At 38.9% G+C, this 23,126-nt stretch overlaps 1 long non-coding RNA gene across 1 annotated transcript in view; it reads left to right on the top strand.

The window, feature by feature from the left end:
• The window catches only part of LOC125111843 (uncharacterized), a 54,125-nt gene that overhangs the window by 20,473 nt on the left and 10,526 nt on the right, over positions 1 to 23,126 (top strand). Inside the window, exon 3 of the long non-coding RNA XR_007130953.1 lies at positions 871 to 1,006. This is a non-coding gene — a long non-coding RNA (uncharacterized LOC125111843). The remainder of the gene's footprint in view (positions 1 to 870; positions 1,007 to 23,126) is intronic.

Raw genomic sequence — 23,126 nt, 5'->3', positions numbered from 1 at the left:
CTGTGACCTACATCACGGCTCATGGTAATGCCAGATCTTTAACCCACTGAGTGAGGCTAGGGATTGAACCCACAACCTCATGGTTTAGTTGGATTCGTTTTTGCTGCGCCATGATGGGAAGTCCTATTTCAAGATTTTCAAGCTCTAGAAACTGCTGATTGTTTTAAAATAAGAGATACAAGGATTCCCTGTGGCCTAGCAGTTGACTTGGTGTTGTCACTGCTATGGCTCTTGTCACTGCTGTGGCTCAGTTCCCTCTGTGGCCCAGGAACTTCTGCATACAAGAAGCTGGTGTTATTCAGGTCACTTTCAGATTAAGGCAGTTACATGCACGTATGTATTTGACTATCTTTGAGGATCTAGTTCAGCATGACTGAGGGGTAGTTTAAGGACTTTAAGGAGGCAAAGTAGGGTTAATGAAGCACATGGTAAACCTGGGCCTGGTCTGACTTTGAATTTGGGTTTGAAAATTGCTAGCTAGGTGGACCTGTGATGAATTAGTTATGTCCCCATTTTCTGTTTCTGAAAAATGGGAATAAATAGTACTCCCAAACTGCAGTATATTGGAGAAAAGTTTATGATAGCTGAGCCATAGTAAATTCTCAGTAAATCCCCATTGCCTCCCTTTGATCTCATGGGCTATATTCTGAAGGGATCATTTGTTCTCCAACTCATTTGTTTTATCTCTTCTCATGAGCTACTCCTTTAAGGAAAGTAAAGGAAGGTTAGTTCTTGGGGGGGGGGGGGGTTTAAAAATTCAAACAGTTTTGACACTTACTTAAAGGAAATACCTTTTTCTGTGAATTACTTTCAGACTAAGATTGCATTAGCTACCTTGCTGATATGTTGTTTTTACCTGGTGTCTTGTAGCATTTATTACTGGCTTGGTGAACAACATAGGCATCATGCTGACCCAGTTCTACGGATTCACCCTATTAAGGAAGAAATGGAGATTCCTAATTTGAGAGATTGCTTGGTCAAAATTCGGCAAGACTACAATTTGCATGTAAGTATCATTTTCTTGGACAGAGGAACATGCTGAGTGAGTTGACTACTGGATAAACATTTCTAGGCTTTATTGGAGATGCCAGTTCAATTTGATAGCTATGTTTCCACATATTTGGAATACTGCTGAAACAGAGAAACTAGAAATATTGTCCTTTAAGGAAGTCATCCACATTTTTTAACCATTCCCAGATTTTCTCTTCTTGATGAACATTCTTACATCGATGTGGTAAACATAGCAGGCCTTGGGAAAGGTGCAGAACAGCTACAGTGGCTGTTAGGTCAGGCCATCCAAACCATTTTTAAGTAGATTGAGCATTGTGTGCATTTGGAGGAAATAAAATGTTTTTCAAATAGTTGGTTAATCTTGAAGCTGCTCACTAACCTGCTCCATGAAAGATGTTAAAATATAGGATTTATGCTTAAGCTTTTGTCTGTTTTCTTGAGCAATCCCACTTTATTATGCACGTAATTCAGAATTTGTGATAAGAGCAATGGAACTCATTATTTTCATATAAATAATTAATATGCACATCAGACAGGCTTTAATAATGACTGTACTTCACAATGCTTGTAGCTTCCACGGAACTTGAAGGTTTTTCAACATATTTCTTTAAAAATTGTGACTGTTCTTTGTCAATATCTTTGGCAAATGGGTTTTTGGTAGAGTGGATGAAATTGCTTTCCTGGAAACAAAGGTTTTGCAGGTAGGGCGGAAAAACAAGACGGCAGGGAGAAGAGTGGACTCCAGGGCAGACAAGGAGGAGCATGGTGGGCTCGTGGCTACTGGGAAGGGTGCAGAGCGGGGGGCTGCCTGCTGATCTCAGGGTGGCCACCTTAGGTAAGAGGCAGGGTGAGGAAGAAGAGGCTCAGTAGCACCAAGAAGAGAAGTGAGAGAGGTCAAGCAGTGACAGCTGGAGGGCCAAGAGTTTGTGGCTGGGGAGTGGGCTGTTTACATTAAAATTTCCAAAGGAGTCTTTGTGGACACATTTAGAAAAGTAGGGTGAAGGCAGAGGTCATGGGAGCACAATTAGTTAAGACACTTTGAGAACAGGCGTCGTCCAAATGGGCCCTGGCTATGAGCTGAGGTCCAGCATTCTCCTTGAACTGGGAGGCTAACCTCACAGCCCGCAGGTTACTGTGGTCTTACTGGGTAAGGCGGCTTTAAAGGAGAAGAGGTTTTCCTAAGGGCAGCCTTGGCTGAGGTGGTTTGGGGGAAATCCAGGCCAGAGAAACAGGTATTGTGTCCAGACAAGTAGGCAGAAGATATGTTCTACAAAAAGGTTCAAGATGAACAGGTGTTTATTCAACGGTGGAATTTGGAGGCTTGCAGGTGACCCAGGGACAGGTGATTGGAGGGAGGATAAGAGGGAAGGAAGGAAAGGGAATGGGTTAATTGGTACTGGATTGGTGACATGAGGGGCTTTGTGTTTTGTGCAGTGCTCAAGGGATGCAGGGAAAGCCACCCAGGCAGGGAATGATTCATTTAATTCTGAAGCATGAATTGGACTTTGGGGAAAGCAGTTCCAGTGTCAGACCTTAGACAGCTCTGGGTATGGCTGACCTTAATCATGATCTGTACGTCCTTGGCTCTTACCACCCCTGGGTCCTCAGGGTTATGCTCCAAGTTTGCAAGTTCCAATTTGTTGAGAAGTCATCTAAGTGTCTCTGAACAACTCTACCCTAAGGAAGGTGATGAAATAATTACAACCCTTCTGGCCTTCAGCTCCATTGAGTGAAACCTAGATCCTAGGTTGGAAAAGTGCCTTTTTTTCTCAGCCTCTACAGTGCCTAAAACAAAACACCTAATAGATACCTCTTCCTGGGCTCTTTCCACAAAGCCAAGCTCAAGGGCACCACTGGGTCTCACTGTTCATTTTTTATGAATATATTTGCATAGTTCTGAGTCAGCCAGGAATAAAAATAAACTATCAGGTGCAAAGTGAATCTTATATTAAAAAAATATCCACTACACAGCTGCTAAGTCAATGTTTTCTCTGAATTGTATTTTTAAATGTCCTAAGAAGCTAAGAGCTTCTCTTTAAACTGTATAAGAAATATGCTATTGGTGGTGTGTTAAGGAGGCTGAGTTATTTCACCAATGGGTCCAAGGAGTGTGGCTGCCTGTAAATCCCTGAACAGGAAGGGCCTTCTGGGATGGCCCATGGGGAAGGAGGCAGAGTCTGTGGGAACAGCTGCATCTATAGTCTCCTCTGGAGCTCAGATACCTTGTTGGAGGATGCAGAGAGAAAACACTCTACGGGGGCAGGTTGCTTAAAGAATTCCAGGAGGTACTTCCTATTTGTATATGAAGAAGGAGTGTAGAATTATTTGCTATGAAAAAGGCTACTTTTTTTTCTTTTTTTTTTTTCTGCACGTGTGGCATATGGAAGTTCCCAGGCTAGGAGTCATATTGGAGCTGCAGCTGCTAGCCTATGCCATAGCCACAACAATGCCAGATTGAAGCCATGCCAGATCCTGCACCACAGCTCATGGCAATGCCAGATCTTTAACCCACTGAGCGAGGCCAGGGATCAAACCTGCATCCTCATGGGTACTAGTCGGGTCTGTAACCCCCCTCAGCCACAATGGGAACTCCAAGGCTACTTTTTTCATTAATGGAAGTTTATTTCCTTTCTCTAGGGATCACTCTAAAAATAACATATCTGTTTATAGAACAGTCTGAAGTTTCCAGAAAGGTTTCACATATGTGATTTTTTAAAAATTCTGCCTAGCTTTTTGTTGTTGTTTGCTTCCTAAAATTAATTTTCACGTTTTAATGGGATGAAAATTTCCTACCCCATCAACCCCCAAATTCAGGGGAAATTTTGCCAGGGTTTCCTTTGCTGTGCAGAAACTTGTAAGTTTGATTAAGTCCCATTTGTTTATTTTTGTTTTCATTGTCAATACTCTAACAGGTGGATCTGAGAAGATGTTGCTGTCGTTTATGTCAGAGAGTGTTTGGCCTGTTTTCCTCTAGGAGTTTTATAGTGTCTAGTCCTATACCTAGGTCTTTAATCCATTTTGAGTTTATTTTTGTGTATGGTGTTAGAGAGTGTTCTAATTTCATGCTTTTCCACGTGGCTGTCCAGTTTTCCCAGCACCACTTATTGAACAGGCTGTCTTTTCTCCATTGTATATTCTTGCCTCCTTTGTCATAGCTTAGTTGGCTGTAGGTGCATGGGTTTAATTCTGGGCTTTCTATCCTGTTCCATTGATCTATAGTTCTGTCTTTGTGTCAGTACCATATGGTTTTGATGATTGCTGCTTTGTAGCATAGTCTGAAGTCCGGGAGCCTGATTCCTCCAGCTCCATTTTCCTTTTTCAGGATGTCTTTGGCTATTCTGGGTCTTTTGTGCTTCTGAACAAACTTTAAAATATTTTGTTCGAGTTCTGTGAAAAATGTCCTTGGTAATTTGATAGGGATTGCACTGAATCTGTAGATTGCCTTGGGTAATATAGTCATGTTGATAATATTGACTCTTCCCATCCAAGAGCATGGTATGTCTTTCCATCTCTTTGTGTCATCTTTGATTTCTTTCATCAGCATCTTATAGTTTTCACAAAACAGGTCTTTTGTCTCTTTAGGTAGCTTTACTCCTAGGTATTTTCTTTTGGATGTGATGGTTATTCTCTTACTTTTGGATGGAATGTCCTATAAATAACTGTTAAGTCCATCTGGTCTAATGCTTCATTGAGGGCCAGTGTTTCCTTATTGATTTTTTTGTCTGGATGATCTGTCCATTGCTGTAAGTGAGGTGTTAAAGTCCCCCACTATGATTGTGTTATTGCCAATTTGTCCTTTTAAGGTTGTTAGCAGTTGTCTTAGTGTGGTGAACCTATGTTGGGTGAGTAGATATTTACAATTGTTATATCTTCTTAGATTGATACTTTGATCATTAGGTAATGACCTTCCTTGTCCCTTAAAATATTCATTTTAAAGTCTATTTTGTCTGCTATGAGTATTTCTAGTCCAGCTTTCTTTTGATTCCCATTCGCATATTCACATGGAATATTTTCTTCCATCCTCTCGCTTTTAATCTGTATGTGTCCCTAGAAATGAAGTGGGTCTCTTGAAGACAGCATATATATGGGTCTTGTTTTTGCATCCATTCATCCAGTCTATGTCTTTTGGTTGGGGCATTTAGTCCATTAACATTTAAGGTAATTATTGATGTGTGTTCTTACTGATATTTTATTAATTGCTTTGGATTGTTTTTGTTGCTCTTTTTTCTTCCCTTCTTCTCTTGTTCTCTCCTCTTCTGATCTGATGACTATCTTTAGTGTTGTATTTGAGTTAATTTTTCTTGTTTGTGTATCAATTGTAGATTTTTGGTTTGCAGTTATTCTGAAGTTTTGATATAGGAGTCTATATATATATATGAGATTGTTTTAAGTTGTTGGTCTATTAATTGCAAGTGTATTTCCAGTGTCCTGCATTTGTACCCTCCTCATGATTTCTGATTTTGGTGGCATAATTGTGCATGGATGATTTCATATCTTGATGGTATATATACCTTTACTGGTGAGCCTTGTCATTTGTGGTATTTTTGTTTCCTGTTGTGGCCTTTTCTTTTCTGTCTAGAGAAGTTCCTTTAGTATTTATTGTAAAGCTGGTTTAGTGTTGCTGAGTTCTCTTAGCTTTTGCTTATCTGTGAAGCTTTTGATTTCTCCTTCAAATCTGAATGAGATCCTTGCTGGGTAAATTAATCTTGGAGGTTTTTTCCTTTCATCACGTTAAGTATATCATGCCACTCCCTTCTGGCCTGCAGAATTTCTGCTGAAAAATCTGCCGATAACCTTATCGGGGTTCCCTTGTATGTTATTTGTTTCTTTTCCCTAGCTGCTTTCAATATTTTTCTCTTCGTCTTTAATTTTGGTCAGTTTGATTAATATGTGTCTCAGGGTGTTCCTCCTTGGGTTTATTTTATATGGTACTCATTGCACTTCCTGGATTTGAGTGACTGGTTCCATTTCCATGTTACGGAAGTTTTTGGCTGTGATCTCTTGGAATATTTTTTGTCCCCTTCTCTCATCTCCTTCTTGCACCCCTATGATACGGATGTTGGTGTGTTTAACGTTGTCCCAGAGTTCTCTGAGACTCTCATTTGTTTTCAATCTTTTTTCTCTTTTCTGTTCTGCATTCATAATTTCTACTAATCTGTCCTCCACTTTGCTTATTTGTTCTTCTGCCTCCTGTATTCTGCTGTTAGCTGCTCCTAGTGAATTTTTTATTTCAGTTACTGTATTTTGCATCTCTTAAGTTTTATATCTTGTATCTCTCTGCTCAGTGTTTCCTGTAAGTTATCCATCTTTGCCTCCAGTTTATTTCCAATGTCTTGCATCATCGTCAGCATCAACAGTCTGAAGTCTTTTTCCTGGAGGCTGAGAATCTCCTAATCACTTAGCTGTTTTTCTGGGGTTTTTTCTTTCTCCCTCATCTGAGTTATAGTTCTCTGTCTTTTCATTTTTATAGGTTTTTGGTGTGGTGACCTTTTTACAGATAATAGATTTGTAGCCTCTCTTACTTCTGGCGTCTGCCCCCCTTGTGGCTGAAGTTGGTATGGTGGCTTGCTGTAAGCTTCCTGCTGGGAAGGAGTGATGCCTGCCCACTGGTAGGTGGAGCTGATTCCTATCCCTCTGGTGAGTGGGGCTTCGCCTCTGGGATGAGATTAGGGCTAGCTGTGTGCCTGGGTTGTCTTTAGGCAGCCTGTTTACTGATGGGTGGGGCTGTGATCCCACCTGGGTTGTTGTTTGGCTTGGGGCTTCTCAGTGCTGATGGGTGGGGCCATATTTTCCCCAAATGGCCACCTCCAGAGAAAGGCACACTGCTGAGTATTCCCAAGAGCTTTGCTTCTAATGTCCTTCCCTCACAACAAGACACATTTACCCCTGTTTCCCCAGGATGTCCTCCAAGAACTGCAGTCAGGTTTGACCCAGATTCCTATGGAGATTGCTTTGCCCTGGGACCCAGTGCATGTGAAAGTCTGTGTGCACCTTTTAATAATGGGGTCTCTGTTTCCCCCAGTCCCGTGGAGCTCCTCACGGAAGCCCCACTGGTCTTCAATGCCAGATGCTCCAGGGGCTCTCCCAGTGCCAGATCCCCACATGTGAGAGTTTTATTTGGGGCTCAGAACTCTCACTTCCGTAGGTGAGTCTCTGTGAACCAGTTAGTTTTCAGTCTGTGGGGCTTCCCACCCAGGAGGTATGGGGTTGCTTATATCATCACCCCTCTTACTTCTTTATGTTGCCTCCTTTTTGTCTTCTGGAGTAGGATATCTTTTTGAAAGTTTCTGGTCCATTTGGTTGAAGATTGCTCAGCCTTTAGTTGTAAATTTTGTTGTTTTTAGGAGAGAAGTTGAGCTCCAGTCCTTCTATTCCACCATCTTAATCCCGTCTCCCTGTACCACATCTTCTTAATCCATTCCTCTGTTGATGGACATTTAGGTTGTTTCCATGTCTTGACTATAGTGAATAGTGCTTCAGTGAACCTATGTATGAATGTGTCTTTTTCAATGAAAGTTTTGTCTATATATATGCCCAGGAGTAGGACTGCTGGATTATCTGGTAGTTTCAGTGTTCTGAGGTACCCCCATACTGTTTTCCATAGTGGTTTTACCAATTTACATTCCCACCAACATTGAAGGAGGGTTCCCTTTTCTCTATACCCTCTACAGCATTTGTTACTTGTAGACTTACTAATGATGGCCCTTCTGAACAGTGTGAGGTGGTATTTTACTGTAGTTTTGATTTGCATTTCTCTAATAATTAGGGATGTTGAGCATTTTTTCATGTGCCTATTGGCTGTCTGTATGTCCTCTTTGGAGAAATGTCTATTTAGGTCTTCTGCCCATTTTCAACTGGGTTGTTTTTTTGCTGTTGAGTTGTATAAGCTGTTTGTATATTTTAGAGAGTAACCCCTTGTCAGTTGTGTTGTTTGAAACTATTTTCTCCCATTCCTTAGGTTTTTTTTTTTTTTTTTTTTTTTTTTAGGGCCACACTCGAGGTATATGGAAGTTCCCAGGCTAGGGGTCCAATCAGAGCTGTAGCCTCTGGCCTACACCACAGCCACAGCAACATCAGATCTCAGCCACATCTGTGACCTACACAACAGCTCACAGCAATGCCAGATCCTTAACCAACTGAGTGAGGTCAGGGATCAAACCCACAACCTTGTGGTTACTAGTTGGATTTGTTTCCACTGAGCCACTAAGGGAACTCTGTCTTTTTTTTATTTTTTAATGGTTTCCTTTGCTGTGCAAAAGCTTTTAAGTTTGATTAGGTCCCATTGGTTTATTTTTATTTCTATTGCCTTGGGAGACTGGCCTAAGAAAACATTTGTATGGCTGCTGTCAGAGACTGTTTTGCCTATGCTCTCTTTTAGGAGTTTTATGGTGTCGTCTTAAGTTTTTAAGCCATTTTGAGTTTAACTTTGTGCGTGGTATGAGCGTGTGTTCTAGTTTCATTGATTTACATGCAGCTATCCAGGTTTCCCAGCATCATCTGCTGAAAAGACTATATTTTCCCCATTTTATGTTCTTCTCTCCATTGTCGAAGATTAACTGGCCATAAGTGTCTGGGTTTATTTCTGGGTTCTCTATTCTGTTCCATTGGTATGTATGTCTGTTTTGGTACCAGTACCACAGTCTTGATTACTGTAGCTTTGGAATATTGCCTAAAGTCTGGTGTTTTTTGTTCCTCAGGATTGCTTTGGCAATTCTGGGTCTTTTATGGTTCCATATAAATTTTTGGATTGTTTGTTCTAGTTCTGTGAAAAATGTCATGGGTAATTTGATAGATAATGCATTGTATCTGTAGTTTGCTTTGGGTAGTATTGCCATTTATATGGTATTAATTTCTTCCAACCCAGGGCATGTGATATCTTTCCATTTCTTTGAATACTCTTTAATTTCCTTGATTAATGTTTTATAGTTCTCAGCATATAAGTCTTTCACCTCTTTGGTCAGGTTTATTCATGGGTATTTAATTTTTTGGGTGTGATTTTAAAGAGTTTTTTTATACTCCTTTTCTCATATTTCACTGTTAGTAAAAGGCGAAAGATTTATTTGATCTGAAGAAAAACCAGAGCATAGTATTTCATTGTTAGTACACAGAAATGCAGCCAATTTCTGAATGTTAAGCTTCTGTTTTGCTACTTTGCTGAGTTCATTAATCAATTTGAGTAGTTTTTGTGTGGCATCCTTAGGGGTTTTATAAATACAGTATCATGTCATCTGCATAGAGTGACAGTTTTTCTTCTCTTCCAAGTTTGGATACCTTTTCTTTCTTTTGTATGTCTGATTGTTGTGGCTAGGACTTCCAATACTAGGTTGAATAAAATGGTGAGAGTGGGCTTCCTTGTCTTGATCCAGATTTTTGTGGGAAGGCTTTCAGCTGTTCTCCATTGAGTATTATATTTGCTGTGGGTTTGTCATAAACGGCTTTGATTATGTTACGGTATGTTCCCTCTATACCCACTTTGGTGAGATTTTTTTTTATCATGAATGGATATTGGACTTTGTCAAATGCTTTTTATGCATCTATTGAGGTGATCATGTGGGTTTTGACTTTCCTTTTGTTAACGTGGTATATGATGTTGATTGATGTGTATATGTTGAACCATCCTTGTGAACTTGGGATGAATCTCACTTGGTGTATGATCTTTTTTTATATGGTGTGGTATTCATATGGCTAAAATGTTGAGAATTTTTGTGTCTATATTCATCAAAGATAGTGGCATATCATTATCTTTGGTTTTAGTGTTAGGGTAATGGTGGCTTCATAGAATGTCTTTAGGAGTGTTCCTGCTTCTTCAACATTTTGGAAAAGTTATACCCATCCTCCTTAAAGTTCTTTGTATGTTTGGTAGAATTCACCTGTGAAGCCATCTGGTCCTGGACTTTTGTTTGTATGGAGTGTTTTTATGACATATTCAATTTCATTTCTAGTGATAGGTCTGTTCAGTTGATCTAATTTTTTTTTATTCAGTTTTGGTGGGCTGTATCTCTTGAAAAAGTTGTCCATTTCTTCTAGGTTGTCAAGTTTGTTGGCATATAATTTTTCTTAGTATTCTCTTATGGGTTTTTTGTATTTCTGAAGTATCCATTGAGATTTCTTATTTCGTTTGAATTCTTTCTCTCCTTTTCCTGGTGAGTCTGGCCAGAGGTTTGTCAATTTTGTTTACTCTTTCAAGAACCACGTCTTGGTTTTATTGTTTTTTCTATTTTTTTAATCTCTATTTTATTGATTTCCCTTCTGATATTTATGATTTCCTTCCTTCTGATGACTTTGTGTTTTTTTTATTCTTTTTCTAATTCATTTAGGTGGTGGGTCAAGTTGTTGATTTGATATTTTTCTTCTTTTTTGAGGAGAGGCCTGTATTACCATGAACTTCCCTCTAAGCATGGCTTTTGCGGCATCCCACAGATTTTGAATGGTTGTATTTTCACTTGTCTCAAGGCATTTTTAATTTACCTTTTGATTTCCTCATTGAGCCATTGGTTTTTTTGTCTTTTGTCTTTTTAGGGCTGCACTTGTGGCACATGAAGGCTCCCAGGTTAGGGGTCAATCGGAGCTATAGCTGTCGGCCTACACCCCAGTCATAGCAACTTGGGATCTGAGCCACCACAGCTCACGGCAATGCTGAATCCCTAACCCACTGAGAAAGGCCAGGGATAGAACCCACAACCTCATGGTTACCAGTCAGATTCATCAACCACTGAGCCATGATGGGAACTCTGACCCATTGGTTTTTCAGTAGCATGTTGTTTAATTTCCATGTAGTCAGTTTTTTCTCATTTCTTTTCTTGTTGTTGATTTCTAGTTTATACCATTGTGGTCAGAGAAGATACTTTAAATAACTTCTATACTCTTAAATTTGTTGAGGTTAGTTTTGTGTCCCAGTATGTGTTCAGTCCTTGAGAATGTTCTATGTGCACTTGAAAAAAATGTATATTCTAATTTTTTTGGATGTTCTGAAAATGTCAATGAAGTCTAAGTTTTCTATTTTGTCATTTAGGACATCTGTTGCCTTACTGATTTCATGTCTAGAGGATTTGTCCATTGATGTGAGGGGGTGTTAAATTTTCCTACTATTATTGTAATTCCATTAACTTCTTTTATATCTGTATTTGTTGTATGTAACGGGGTGCTTCTATATTAGGGGCTTATATATTGATGAGTTTAATATCCTCTTCTTGAATGGATCCTTTTATCATTAGAGTTTTTGTCTTTCTTTAAGGCCTTCAATTTAAAGTTGATTTTGGGAGTTCCCATCACGGCGCAGTGGTTAATGAATCTGACTAGGAACCATGAGGTTGCGGGTTAGATCCCTGGCCTTTCTCAGTGGGTTAAGGATCCGGGATTGCTGTGAGTTGTGGTGTAGGTTGCAGACGCAGCTCAGATCCCTTGTTGCTGTGGCCCTGCATAGGTCGGTGGCTACAGCTCCAATTAGACCCCTAGCCTGGGAACCTCCATATGCCGTGGGAGCGGCCCTAGAAAAGGCAAAAAGACAAAAAAAATAGTGAAAGAAAAGTTGATTTTGTCTGCTATGAGTATTACAACTCCTGCTTTCCTGTATTTTCCATTGGCATGAAATATCTTTTCCCACCTCCTCACTTATAGTTTATATGTGTTCTTTGTCCTAAGGTGAGTCTCTTGTGGACAGCATATTGTAGGCTCTTTTCAATTTTTTTTAATTTTTTTCACTCATTACTCAGTGAATTTTACTACATTTATAGTTCTACAATGATCATCAGAACCAAATTTTATAGAATTTCCATCCCAAACCCTCAGTGCATCCCCCCCAACCTGTCTCCTTTGGAAACCATAAGTTTTTCAAAGTCTGTGAGTCAGTATCTGTTCTTCAAAGAAGTTCATGTCCTTTTCTGATTCCACATGGAAGTGATAGCATTTGGTGTTGGTGTCTCATTGTCCGACCGACTTCACTTAGCATGATAATTTCTAGGTCCATCCATGTTGCTGCAAATGCCATTATTTCTTTCCTTTTAATGACTAATATTCCATTGTGTATATATACCACATCTTCTTGATCCACTCCTCTTTTGATGGACATTTAGGTTGTTTCCATATCTAGGCTATTGTATATAGTGCTGCAATGAACATTGGAGTACATGTATTGTTTTTTTGAGTCATGGTTTTTCTCTGGATAGATGTCCAGGAGTGGGACTGCTGGATCAAATGGTAGTTCTATGTTTAATTTTTTTGAGGAATCTCCGTACTGTTCTCCACAGTGGTTGCACCAATTTACATTTCCACCAAGAGTGTAATAGGGTTCCTTTTTCTCCACATCCTCTCCAGCATTTATTGTTTGTAGACTTTTGGATGATGGCCATTCTGGCTGGTGTCAGGTGGTACCTCATAGTAGTTCTGATTTGCATTTCTCTAATAATTGTGATGTTGAACACCTTTTCATGTTTTGGCCATCTGTATGTGTTCTTTGGAGAATTGTCTGTTTAGATCTTCGGCCCATTTTTGGATGGGGCTGTTTTTTTGGTATTGAACTGCAGAAGGTGTTTATAAATTTTGGAGATTAATCCCTTGTCAGTCAATTCATATGCAAATATTTTCTTTCATTCTGTGGGTTGTCTTTTCATTTTGTTTAGGGTTTCCTTTGCTGTGCACAAACTTTTTAATTAGATACCATTTGTTTTTGTTTTTATTGTCATTACTCAAGGAAGTGGATATAAGAAGATATTTCTGTGGTTTATGTCAGAGTGTTCAGCCTATGTTTTCCTCTAAGACTGTCATAGTATCTGGTCTTATATTTAGGTCTTTAATTCATTCTGAGTTTATTTTTGTGTATGGTGTTAGGGAGTGTTCTAATTTCATTCTTTTACATGTAGCTGTCCAGTTTTCCCAGCACCACTTATTGAAGGGGCTGTTTATTCTCCATTGTATATTCTTGCCTCCTTTGTACATAGATTAGTTAACTGTAGGTGTGATAGGCTGTTTTTTTAATTCAGTCTGCCACTCTATGTCTTTTGATTGGTGCATTCAGTCTATTGAAATTTAAGGTAATTATTGATAAATATGTATTTATTGCCATTTTAAACCTTGTTTTCCTATTCAGTTTCTGCTTTGTTCCTTTTTTTTGGTTGGATGATTTCCTCTTATTTTATGCTTGTGTCCTCTTTAGTTTTTGTGAATGTAATGTTTGCTTTTTATTTGTGTTTTCCCTGTTTTTCAAGTATGTTAATCCCTTCCTGTATCTGTTGCTTTTAGCCTGATAGTCATATAGGCTCAAACACATTCTAAAAAAAAAAGTCTAGATTTACTTATTTTCCTTCCCCACATTTTATGATTTTGAATTCCTTTTTCAAAATCTTCATGTTTGTCCTTTTGCTATTGTGTTTTTCATTGTTTTTATAATAGGCCCCCCCCCTTTTATATCTGTATACTGGCTTATTTAAGCAAGTGTTTTTCTCATTCCTATTTCTCATTTTTTATTTAGAGGAGCCCTTTCAGTATTTCTTTTAGAATGAGTTTATTATGGCTGTACTCTTTTTTTGTTTCTTGGAGAAATTTATCCTTCTGTTTTAAATGATATTCTTGCTTGGTAGAGTATTCTAGGCTGCAAATTTTTCTGTTAGAACTTTGAATATATCTTGCCACTCTCTTCTGGCCTGTGGTATGTCTGTACAGAAATCAACTGATAGGTATAATTAACTGTTTTTCTTTTGCTGCCTTTAGAATCCTCTAACTATTGCCGTTTTTATTATGTCTTGGTGTGGGCCTGTTTGGGTTCAACTTGTTTGGGGTCCTCTGTGCTTCCTGTATCTTGATATCTGTTTCCTTTAGATTTGTAAAGTTTTAAGACATAATTTCTTCAAATATATTTTCAATCTCCTTTTTCTTCTCCATACAGAATCCCTATTATCTGTAGATTGGCCTACTTTTACATCACCCCATAGATCTCTTATACTGTTTTCAATTTTTTTTTTCATTTGGCTCTATCTGCTGTCCTGATTTCATGATATCCATTATTCTATCTTCCAAGTCACTAGTTTGTTTCCCTGCATTATTTATTCTGCTCCTCAGTGCCTTAAACTGTTTGTGTCTCTGACAACGAAGTTTCTAATTATTCTTGGCTCTTCTTTATATTTTCTAGTCCCCCCCACCTTTTTTGTCTTTTTAGGGCTGCACCCATGACATATTGAGGTTTCCAGGCTAAGGGTTAAATTGGAACTGTAGCAGCCAGCTTATGCTACAGCCACAGCAATGTGGGATCTGAGCTGCATCTGTGATCTACACCACAGCTCATGGCAATGCTGGATCTTTATCCCACCGAGCAAAGCCAGGGATCAACCCATGTCCTCATAGATAGATAGTCCATTTTTTTAAACAACTGAGCCACAATGGGAACTCCTCTAGTTCCTTTCTAATGTAATCTTCGTTACTATTCATATCTGCTCTACATTCCTTCAAATTCATCCTTAATTCCTTAAGTATTTTCACTATCTCCTTTTTGAGCTCAGTGTCTGTTAGACTGTAAAATTTGTTCCATTATTTGCTCTTTCTTGTTAATTCTCCTGTTCTTTTAACTGGGAATGGTTCCTGAGTGTCTTCATTTTGCTTATATCGTTCTTATTCTGTGAGTTTAGAGAAAACAACTACTGTAGTCTTAGAGGACACTATACTCCTGGGTATTTTGGTGTGAGGGTTTAAGTGCTTGCTGTCTCTCACTGTATGCAGCCTGTTATCCCCTTGATAAGGGGCTGTGTGTGCCAGGGAGATGGAGGCAATGGGAAGGGCTAGTAACCAGTACCTGTGGGAACGTGGTACAGACTGCTCCTAGTTGCAGGGTCCTGGGTTTGTGGCAGTGACCCTCAGGCAGGTTTAGGTGGCATCTGGGGGATTTGGCAGTGACAGCATCTGGGAATGTGCATTGTTTGGAGAACAACAGTGGGTGGTGCTGTGTTGCAGTGCCCTCCTCTGTACTGACCTCTGAGGTGACTGGGGCTGCACATGGTGCCTCTTTGCAGACCCGTAGTGGTGGCAGACCATGTCCGTCTCTGATTGGTTTGTCCCTGCCACCCGTAGACCATGCAAGAGGTGGCCCATTTTGCTTAGCCTGCTGAAGAGGCACCATCACTCATAGCCCATGCCAGAGGCATGTCACCACCTTTAGGCTCACCCTCCGAGAGTCTGTGAGTGGGCAGGAGAGATAATCCTATGGTGGTCTGCCTCTCTTCCTCTTGTCCTCCCCAACAATGGTGCCTTGCTTCTCTTGTGAACACAGTCCTCCTCCTGGTTTCTCTCGGCTGTGGCGCTTTGTTCCCCAGCTCTTGGTGCACTGCTCCCTAGCCCCTCAGGCTCTCTCCACAGAGCAAATCCTATTCCTCTCCTTGGAACTGACCTCAAGAGCTTGAGTGTCAGTGCCCAGCCCCCTTCTGAGTATCTCAGGCTGTGGTGTCCTGGGAAATGGTACTGATGCTCTGTGTGGCTCTCTCTCTGCTTTACCTTCCTTAGTCTGGCTGCCGTGCTTTTCTCCAAGGCTTTGGGGTCCCTCTGTCTTAGCTGATCTCCCTGTCAGTTAGGTGGCTTCCTAAGGTGTGGGTTCTTTTCCTCTTTCACAGCTCCCTCTCAGGAGTACTAGTCCTACCCCAATTTCTCTATCCAGTGATATGGAGGGCTTCTTGCCCTTTCTGGAAGTTTAAGGTCTTCAGCCAACATTCAGCAGATGTTCTGTGCAAGTCATTCTACATGTAGTTGTTCTTTTTTTTAAAGTGTTTGTGCAACAAGGTGAGTGCCATGTCTTAGTCCTCCACCATCTTGATCCCACCTCCTTGTTACAATGTTAATGGTTCACCCAAATTTAAAAGCTCTGTGAAGTACGAAAAATAAAAGTAGTCCTTATCATATTTTATAGACCTAAAATGTTTCTAGGTCTAATTTCAAGGACAAATAGCATTAATATAAATTTATAAAACAATGTGATATGATATTTCTACTTTTAAACTGAGTACAATTTCCAAATTATTTTATGCTATGTTTTATATTTGAAAACATTTTAAAATTTAGCATTTTTGTTTTTATTTGGCATTTTTATCTGCTTCTATTGTCTTTTTTCCCCCTCATCTTAAGAGTTCTAGCATTTTTGTTCTTAAATAATTCTCTTTTGGACAGTCATTTTTATCTTCACAATGGTCCTTAAGGAACTGTCATCTCCATTTTACATTTAAGATGACTGAGTCTCAAAAAATTTTGACTTGCCAGTCTAGGAAGTTGGTGACTGGGTGTGAATTCAGATTTTCTGACTAAATCTTGTGTTTTTCTCACTGGTTGTTCCATTGGTCTCTGGAGATACAGTCAGGATACAGGCAGGTTACAACAGAGGAATATCTAGGATTGGCCTGGAAGATGAACAGGCAGACTATTGTCTTTAAAGAGCCATGGCTATAACAAGCCTGTTGACCTTTGGGAGGGCATGCAAACTTTCTGGATCTCAATTTTTCCCACTAGATTAAATCACTATTTCTTAAGCCTGGCTACACACCAGAATTATCTGAATTCTTTTAAAAATTAGTTTCATGTACCCACCCCAAATCTGCTGGAGAAGATCAGGGACTGTGTCCTCAAACCACCTTGGTGTTTCTTACACACTCAGGTTATACACTGACATTTAGGAACCTTGAGATTAGATGACCTGCAGAGTACCTCTGTCTCTCAAGTTCTCAATAGGGTCCTTTCGTAGACATGCCTTTATATAGTGAATGCAGTTGTTCAGTGTTAATATTTCTATGTAAATCACCCATAATCCTTATTTTGGAATCTGTAGTAAAGTTGCTTAGATTTTTTGGTATAAGTTTTTTAAATGCTATATGTTTGTTTATAAACAAATTTATTTAAATATTTGGATGCCTGATGGGCATTTACAGGGGCCCCACATATAGTCTCCTAGACCAGGAGATGTATAAAGTGCAGCCCTTTGCTAAAGCAGCTCATGACCTGAATTAATATTTCCAGGAGAAGCAAAAACACTTCAATTTTGTTAACTTCACACATGTACACGCATACACTGGTAAAGAGACCACCAGCATCTCTGTGTCTATCAAAGTTCATTTCCTAGAGCTCTTTACTTTGAAATACAGAGAGATGAATTAAGAGGAAATAGTGACTTTTTTCTTACCTGCCTTTTCTTGGGGTCCATGTGGATTTCTTTTTGACTCACAATTTATAAGCTCTTAATTTCTTCTAAGAGACAGTTTTTAAATTCATAAATTACCAAAATAAATTTTAAGATAAAATATGGTGTTTTTTTTGTTTTTGTCTATACCTGCAACATGTGGAAGTTCCTGGGACAGGGATGAAACCCATGCCACAGCAGCAACCTGAGCTGCTGCATTGACAACACCAGATCCTTAACCCACTGAACCACAAGACAACTCCCAATAAAATCTTTTTTTCCCCTAGAAGTTCCCATTGTAGCTCAGCAGGTTAAGAACTAGACTAATATCCATGAGGATCCCTGGCCTCATTCAGCAGGTTAAGGATTGTGCATTGCTGCAAGCTATGGTTGCAGATGTGGCTCAGATTCCATGTTACTGTGGCTGTGGTAGGTCAGCAGCTGTGGCTCTTATTTGACTCCTTGCCTGGGGAACTTCCGTATGCTGCCACTGTGACCCTAAGAAGAAAAAATATCTTCTTCCCCTTTAAAGATATTTCACCTTGGTTTCATCACAGCTCTTAGCCTTTGACAGCCAGCTTATAGCTTCTTTAATCAATCTAGTACGTGCATACTTTGTGCTATTGTAAATTTAAAAATGATTGCATTTATAATATTGTTTTTGAACTCCAACATAAGACCTTAGTCTGTCTTTTCCTTTTTATTTCTCTGCAATTCATCATCTTTTATAATAATCCCAACAAAAAAGCAAAAGCTTTTTCAAGTAGAATTCAAATCCCGTGGCACTGTGGTCTAAATGATGGATTAGAAATGAGGTAAAATGGTTTCCCAATCCAGCTCTGGTGTCACACTGAGGGCTTGCAAAACCAAATAACTATCTGTCATTTGCAGTGCTGATGACTACCACTATAGTATAAACAAGGCAATGTCAGCAAAAAGTTCAAAATTCAAAGAACCTTTTAAAATAAAAATTTCAGAAACTTGGCGAATTTGTATGGCATTTTTCCCATGGCAGCTGTTTCTAATGAACCATAATAACTCTGCTGATATACACTCTTTTTAAAAGTTCTTTATAAAATATATGAGTCTTGTACTTTGCTTTGGCTTGGGATTATTAGCAATGATGATGAACTGCAAAGATATTAGAAGGACAAAGAGATGTAGAGTCCTCTGTAGGTTTTCGAGAGCTATCTTATAAATATATTTCTATTTAAATTTACAATAAAATAATGTATGCTTGTAAATGATTATAGAAGCTATAACAGATTGTCCTGAAAATGATAAGGAGGCAAGAATCAAAGTAACATTAATTAAACATGGGATTTAGAAAAACTAAGAATTATGGAGGGAAATAATGTAATATTAAGAAAATGGGAGTGATTGAGAAGGATATTGGAAGAAGTTAGCCCACTGATTTAAGTAAGCATGGAAATAAGGGAAAGACCTGTAAGGAAAATGAATTTCTGAAAGATAATATTGTGCTTGCCAGGCAATATCTGTAAATACTTTGAACAAAGAAAAGAACTGAGTGATCTTTTCTAAGTGGTTTACTTAGAAATTCTAATATGATGTATAGCTTACAAAGCAAATATGAGTAATGCTTCCAGCTTATTTACCATCTCCACATTTCATAGATGACAAGATAAAGATGTTTCAAGCTGATTTTAGTTTCTGAAGGTGATGTCAATGGCTATCTGATATAAATGATCAGTTAATTCAGTGGACATGGTAAGTGGTAGATTAAACACAGCTGAAAGGGAAGCTTAAAGAAATGGAAGACAGAGCTGTTGAAATCTTTCAGCATGAAGTACAGAATAATTAAGGTAAAAATATAAAAGCGTAGTTAATAGATACATGGAGGTTGGAATCAAAGTATCCTCCTGAAGAATCAAAAAACAAATAGGAAAATCTCTATCAAAGTCAATCAAGAAAATGAAAAAAAAAGAAACAATTTTAGGAACAAACAAGGGAGAGTATAGCTACAGATGCAGACAAGATTTAAAAGCTAAGTGAATGCTACAATTTTATATTAGTGTATTTGAAAACTTAAATAATTTTCTGGGAAAATATAAAATGCCAAAATTTACTCAAGAGCAAACATAATAGACCTATAAACACTATTCCACAGACAACTTTAGAGACAGGTTTTTTTTTTTTTTTTTTTACCAAATTTTTGTTCTTTTGGTAGAAGGGATTAAGATGGTGGAGTAGAAGGACTGGAGCTCACCTTCTTTCATAAAAGCAACAGAATTACAACCAACTGCTGAACAACCTTCAACAAAATAGACTGCAAACTATCAAAAGAGATATCCTACTCCAGAAGTCAACTAGGAGGCCACATCAAGACAGTAGGAGGGGTAATTATGCAGTATAAGCAACCCCATACTCGCTGGGTGGGTGGACCCCAGACTGGAAAGTAACTATATCTCAGAGGCTAACCCACAGGAGTGAGAATTCTGAGCCCCACATCAGGTTCCCATGCCTGGGGATCTGGCATTGGGAGGAGGAGCCCTCAGAGCACTTGGCATTGAGTGCCAGCAGGGTTTGTGTGCAGGAGCTCCACAGGACTGGGTGAAATGGAGACCCAAGTTTTGAAATGCACACATAGGCTTTCAGGTGCACTGGGTCCCAGGGCAAAGCAAAGACTCCATAGGAATCTGGGTCAGACCTGCCTACAGTTCTTGAAGAATCTCCTGGGAAAACAGGGAGTAACTGTGACTCATTGTGGGGGAAGGACACTGGAGGCAAAAGTCTTGGGAGTAATTATCAGTGTGAACTCCTGTAGAGGTACCCATTTTGGAAAATTCTGGCCCCACACATAATGACGTCCCAGGCCAAATGATAAACCCCACCCATTAGCAAAAAGGCTGCCTAAAGACCATCCCCACCCCAGGCACAGAGCCAATTAGGCCACCTCTAATTACACACAGAGACAAAGCCCCAGCTACCAGAGGGATAAGAATCAGCTCCACCCACCAGAGGGCAGGCACCAGTCCTTTCCATCAGGAAGCCTGCAGCAAGCCCCCATACCAACTTCAGCCACAAGTGGGCCAGATGTAAGAATCAAGAGAAGCTACAAATCCACTGTCTACAAAATGAGACCACACAAAAAATCTATACAAAATGAAAAGGCAGAGAATTATGACTCAGATAAGGGAATAAGAAAAAACCCCCAGAAAAAATAGCTATGTGATCTGGAGATTACCAACCTCCATGAAAAAGACTTTAATGATAGTAAAGATGATTCAAGATCTTGGAAATAAACTGGAGGCAAAGATTGATAAATTACAAGAAACATTGAGCAAGGAAATAGATTTAAGGATTAAGCAAGCAGAGGTGCAAAATACAATAATTGAAATAAAAAATTCACTAGAAGAAGCCAACAGCAGAATACAGGAAGCAGAAGAATGAATAAATGAAATGGAAGACAAACTAGTGGAAGTCACAGATGTGGAAGAGAAAAGAGAAAAAAGATTGAAATGAAGACAGTCTAAGAGAAATCTGGGACAATGTTAAATGCACCAACATCTGTATTATAGGGGTGCCAGGAGGAGAAGACACAAAGGGCTAGAGAAAATATTTAGAGTGATAATAGCTGAAAGCTTCCCTAATATGGGAAAAGAATCACTCACTCAAATCCAGAATTAAAGACAAGAAAATACTGAAAGCAGCTAGGGAAAAGAAACAACATACAAGGGAATCCCAATAAGGTTATTAGCTGATTTTTCAAAGAGAAACTCTGCAGGCCAGTAAGGAGTGGCAGGATATACTTAAAGTGATGAAAGGAAAAAACCTCCAACCAAGATTACTCTATCCAGCAAGGCTCTCTTTCAGATTTGAAGGAGAAATCAGAAGCCTTACAGACAACACTAAACCAGCTTTACAACAGATAGTAAAGGAAGCTCTCTGGGTGAAAAAGAAAAAGCTACAACTAGAAATGGAAATATTACAGGTGACAAAGCTCACCAGTAAAGGCATACATATAGTAAAGGTAGGGAATCATCCATACACAAATACACTACCCAAACCAGAAATCATGAGCAGGGTACAAATGCAGGATACTGGAGATGCTCTTGCAGTTAAGAGACCAACAACTTAAAAAAATCTTGTCTACACACGTACACTCCTATATCAAAACTTCATGGTAACTGCAAACCAAAAATCTACAATAGATACACACACAAATAAGAAAAAGCAATCCAAGCACAACACTAAAGACAGTAATCAAACTACAAGAGAAGAAAACAAGAGAAGGGAAGAAAGAAGACCAACAAAAACAAATCCAAAGCAGTTAATAAGATGGCAATAAGAACATACATATCAATAACTAAATATAAATGGACTAAATGCCCCAAGAAAAAGACGTAGACTGTATGAATGGATACACAAACAAGACCCGTATATATGCTGTCTTCAAAAGACCCACTTTAGTTCTAGGGACACATACAAAGTGAAAGTGAGAGGATGGAAGAAAATATTCTATGCAAATGGAAAGCAAAAGAAAGCTGGAGTAGCAATACTCACATCAGACAAAATACACTTTAAAATAAAGAATATTATAAGAGGAGTTCCTGTAGTAGTGCAGTGGAAATGAATCCAACTAGGGACCATGAGGTTGTAGGTTTGATCCCTGGCTTTGCTCAGTGGGTTAAGGATCTGGCATTGCTGTGAGCTGTGGTGAGGTCACAGATGTGGCTCAGATCCCACATTGCTGTGGCTGTGGCACAGGCCGGCAGCTGTAGCTTCAATTGGATCCCTAGCCTGGGAACCTCCATGTGCTGTGGGTGCGGCCCTTAAAAAAATATTATAAGAGACAAAGAAAAACATTACATAATAATCAAAGGATCAATCCAAGAAGATATAACAATTGTAAATATATATGCATCCAACATAAGATCACCTCAAAATATAAGGAAACTGCTGACAACCTTAAAAGGAGAAATTGACAATAACACAGTAAAAGTGGGGGACTTCAACACCCCACTTACAGCAATGGACAGATCATCCAGACAAAAAATCAACAAGGAAATATAGGCCTTAAATGATGCATTAGACCAGATGGACTTCACAGATAATTATATAATATTCCATCCCAAAGCAGCAGATTACACATTCTTCTCAAGTGCACACAGAACATTCTCTAGGATAGATCACATTCTGGGCCACAAATCAAGCCCAAGTAACTTTAAGAAAATTGAAATCATATCTAACATCTTTTCTGACCATAATGCTATGCAACTGGAAATCAACCATGAGAAAAAAAACGCAAAAAACACAAATACCTGGAGATTAAGTAACCAATGGATCACTGAAGAAATCAAAGAGGAAATTAAAAAAACACCTAGAAGCAAATGACAACAAAGGCACAACAATCCAAAAACTATGGGATGCAGCAAAAACAGCTCTAAGAGGGAAGTTTATAGCAATGCAAGCCTACTTCAGGAAACAAGAAAAAGCTCAAATAAACAACCTAACTTTACACCTAAAGCAACTAGAGAGAGAAGAACAGACAAAATCCAAAGTTAGCAGATGGAAAGAAATCATAAAGATTGAAGCAGAAATAAATGAAATAGAAATGAAGAAAAGATCAATGAAAGTAAAAGGTAGTTCTTTGAAAAGATCAACAAAATTGATAAAACCTTAGCCAGACTTATCAAGAAAGAAGGCTCAAAGCAATAAAATTAGAAATGAAAAAGGAGATGTTACAATGGACATCACAGAGAGAAAAAGGATAAGAGACTACTACAAGCAGCTATATGCAAAAAAAAAGGGACAACCTAGAAGAAATGGACAAATTCTTAGAAAAGTACAATCTTCCAAGACTAATCCAAGACAAAATAGAAAAGATGAGTGGACCAATTACAAGTACTGAAATTGAAACTGTGATGAAAAAACTTCCAACAAACAAAAGTCCAGGACCAGATGGTTTCACAGGTGAATTCTATCAAACATTTAGAGAAGAGTTAACACCTAT

This window comes from Phacochoerus africanus, chromosome 11 (assembly GCF_016906955.1).
Source record: "Phacochoerus africanus isolate WHEZ1 chromosome 11, ROS_Pafr_v1, whole genome shotgun sequence".
In the NCBI taxonomy this organism is placed as follows: Eukaryota; Metazoa; Chordata; class Mammalia; order Artiodactyla; family Suidae; genus Phacochoerus; species Phacochoerus africanus.
This window is presented reverse-complemented; position numbering and strand designations above follow the sequence as displayed.